This window comes from Ochotona princeps, chromosome 6 (genome assembly GCF_030435755.1).
Source record: "Ochotona princeps isolate mOchPri1 chromosome 6, mOchPri1.hap1, whole genome shotgun sequence".
Taxonomy (NCBI): Eukaryota; Metazoa; Chordata; class Mammalia; order Lagomorpha; family Ochotonidae; genus Ochotona; species Ochotona princeps.
Genome location: NC_080837.1, coordinates 40,877,549 through 40,881,538, shown reverse-complemented (window position 1 = coordinate 40,881,538; position 3,990 = coordinate 40,877,549). Strand labels below are relative to the sequence as shown.

The window sequence follows — 3,990 nt, the reverse complement described above, 5'->3', positions numbered from 1 at the left end:
AAAGCAGTCAAGGACGGCCTAAAACTTTGGGACCCTGCACCCACGTGGGAGACCTGGAACAGGCTCCTGGCTTTGGATTGGTTCAGCTCCGGCTGCTGAGGCTGCTTGGGGAGTAAACCAGTGGGTGGAGGATCTTCCTCTCTGTGTCTCCTCCTCTCTATCTGCCTTTCCAATAAAAATAAATAATAAATCAAAAAATGTATAAAAATCCATCAGAGATGTGATTTGTTTACAATAGATTATAAAGCAGTAAAAATGAATTACTATACACAATAGTTTAATGGACATCATATTGAGCAATAAGTTGGAACTAGTTATCTCTCAGAGTAACATTAATCAAGAATAAATACAAAGAAACAAAATTTTACTATAGTGAAAATATTTAACATGAGGTCTACTTTAAGAATACAATGCAGTATATTGTAATTAAGACAACTGCAGCTTCAGTATTGTACAGATCTCCAAAACCTCTTTTTTCTCAGTTTTAATCTCCTTTGATTAGAGCTCTCCACTTTCCTCTTCTAACCCCTAGCAACCACCACACCTATAAGCCTGTGACACCTACTAAAAGAGACCTACAGCATTCTATGACTGGATGATTCCGCTTAGCATAATGTGGGAATGCAAGATAATGCATCTGCTACAGAAAATAGTATGGAGTTTCTTCAGACTATCACATGATCTAACTGTTTCATTTCTGGGTATATATCCTAAGGAATTGCAACCTGGATGTTCTTTCCCAAATGCGTTACAGCACTATTCACAGTAGCCAAGCTACGAGAACAATCTCAAAGTTCAACAAAGAAATTGATAATGAACATTTATAATACATAAATGAAATGTTGTTTAGCATTTTACACTTAATCTTAGCCAAAAGGCCAAGAATCAATTATTGTCAGGAATTTTCAAAAATTCCAGTAATATGTGGCCACATGTTTGAACCTTAGGAACATTGTACGAAGAAGACTTCAGAGTAATAGAAATGTCGTACATCATTATCTGCATGATCACATGGCTCGCTGCCTATTTATAATGCATTATAAATAATATACTCACAAAAATTCAAGTTATATGTATAATCTTTGCACATACTCCATATCTTAAAAGTATACAATAATGTCAAAATTGAAACTAATGAAAGCAAAACAGCTCTTTACATCTTACATGGAAAAATAAGTTCAGAGTTTTAACACTGTATATTCGAAATAAGTTTGTTAGCTTTTTGAGTAATAACTTTAGCGTTAAAATTGAGAGTATGAGAAGGAAGATGTATAGGAATGTCTCACTAACAAAGATTCGACATAAAAGCTAAACATAGCAAATACAGAAAAGACATTGTGAACAATTTACATTTATTCCCCAAAATGCCAGGATTTAGCATGTGAAAACTGATTATTCTTTTAGCATAGTGAAATATATTAAATTACTGTAAATTTGCACAGAAATCCTACTGAGTCTTTACACATCTGGACAGGATACTTAGAATTAACTCAAGGTGATCAAGGTGTTGTGCAAATACTTTCACTACCTTCCAAGTAAGCACATCAGTCTTTAAAGAAGCATAAAATTCCACATACTCAACAGAAGAACACAAGGTTTAATAGCAAGTAAAACTAGACATAGCAGAAAAACATGTCACAAAAACATGAGAGGGCTGGCATGGTAGCCTAGTGGCTAAAGTCCTCATCTTGTATGTGCTGGGATCCCATGTGGGCACCAATTCGATCCCAACTGCTCCACTTCCATTAACAGCTCCCTGCTTGTGGCCTGGGAAAGCAGTAGAAGGCCTAAAGCCTTGGGACCCTGCACCCACGCAGGAGGCCCAGAAGATGCTCGGATTGGCTCAGCTCCAGCTGTTGTGACCAGTTGGAGTGAGCCAGCAGATGGAAGGCCTTTTTCTGTCTCTCCTCTCTGTAAATCTGACTTTCCAATAGAAAATAAAACTTTAAAAAACTGCATTGAATAAACACAACTCACACATGACAGATTATGAAATAAGCAAAGAAAAGCTTAAATAGCTGCCTCCTGCATCTTCAAGGGCTAAAAGGAAAGCATAGCTTTAAGGAGAGAATAAATTGTTTAAAAGGTTTGGAATTTCTAAAGCAGAAAAACACAATATCTCTAAGTTTATCCAGTGAATTTAACAGATTTCACACTAAAGAAGTAAACTTGAAAAGACTGAAATTAAAATTCAAACAGAAGCACAGAGAAAATAAGTTAACTTTAAATGGAGACTCAATAACCTGTGAGAAAATTTAAACTTAGACTTGTGACAGTTGCTGAAGCCTACTGGTGTAACAACATGAGAGAAAATGGATAGTAACAATCCAAAAATATAGACAAATCAAAAGTAGGTAATTGGAAATCATGAAGAGGAGAAAAATGGGACACAAAAAATTTTTCCAAATTTCATAAGAACTATAAATTTAGAAATCCAAGCAGCTTAGCCCAAAGCAATTTTTTAAAAAATTATGCCAAAGCACACTGTTAACTGAGGTCTGGTTTTCATTAATGATTATTTTGAATGTGCCTGCTCTGAACTTAAAATTAGGGCCAGATGTCCACTAAGTTTTGTACATAAATGTCCATAGGAGTTTAGTTTTAATAGACCCAAAATGAAAGTACTTAAGTTCTCATCAATATTTAATTGTATAAATTGTGATATATATCAAACAATGAATATTACACAACAACCAAAAGGAACAAGCTACTCGTACACACAATGCCATAATTACATCTCATATTTTACCTAATTAAGGGAGTCCAACAGCATGAACACTTTCATTCCATTTGTGTAACATTCAAGAGAGGAGAAATACTAAATGATGAAAAGATCAGTGTTTCTATGACTGAGAAGAGGTTGGAATCTATTGGAAATTACTTTATATTGAATTGTAGCCACATGGGTGTGTACTTCTCAAAGCCTTTAACTATACATCTAAAATGTATTTCATCATACAAAAATTGAGCCCCAATGACATAACTTTAAAAGTTAGAAATATTAAATTTATACTCCCCAAAACATAAGAAAACTAAGTACATCATTCAAGCATGCAAAATCTGAGAATGTTATTACTGGATGCATAGGAATATCTAAGAATATGAGAGATATACCATGTTCATAAATAGAAGAATTGAAAAGAATTAAATCATCTTTAAATTAAGGCAATAATCCAAAGATGAAGAGGAAAACTTTTAGAAATAATTTGCACTACCGCCAGGTGAGAAAGTAGAAATGATGTGATAACTGGCAACACTTACACATTTATACTACATCAAAGAAGTTGCATGCATTTCTTTTTTAAAGAAAGCAATCTGATTTTATTTTCAAAGAATGTTGAACCGAGAAATCCATCTATATACTTCTAAGGTAAATTATGCCTCCTCCACCTACTAAGTTAACTACTTTAACATTAGAACCAGTGACAATGACACATTCTCAAAATGAAAGGACTATACTAACACTAGAAAAAATAACATTAAAGTTTTCCCTTAATCAAACTTGGCTATTTCTATTGAACCCCTCGGAATAAATATCCCAGGATATCAACCCACCAGTCCACCTTACTTCAGGAATTTTGACTCTAGCATTCCACATAAGGTACATACATTTTTTAATATCACTTTTATTGGAAAGGCAGACTTACAGAGAAGATGCAAAAAGATCTTCCATCCACTGGCTCACTCCCTAAATGATTGTAACGGCCAGAATCGAGCCAATCCAGAGCCAGAAGCCAGGAACTTCTTTCCAGTCTCCTACATAGCTTCAGGGTCTCAAGGAATTTGGGGCATCTGCTACTGCTTTTGTAGACCACAAGCAGGGAGTTAGAAGGACCCAGCACAGTAGCCTAGCAGTTAAAGTCCTTGCCTTGCACACACCAGGATCCCATAGGGACACCAGTTTATATCCTGGTGGCCCCACTTCCCACCCAGCTCCCTGCTTGTGCCCCGGGAAAGCAGAGGACAGCCCAAGGCCTTGGGATCCTGCAC

At 35.8% G+C, this 3,990-nt stretch overlaps 1 pseudogene; it reads right to left on the bottom strand.

Moving 5' to 3' along the window:
* Window positions 1–712: 712 nt before the first annotated feature.
* Window positions 713–890, bottom strand: LOC131480714 (U2 spliceosomal RNA; annotated as a pseudogene).
* Window positions 891–3,990: the final 3,100 nt, after the last annotated feature.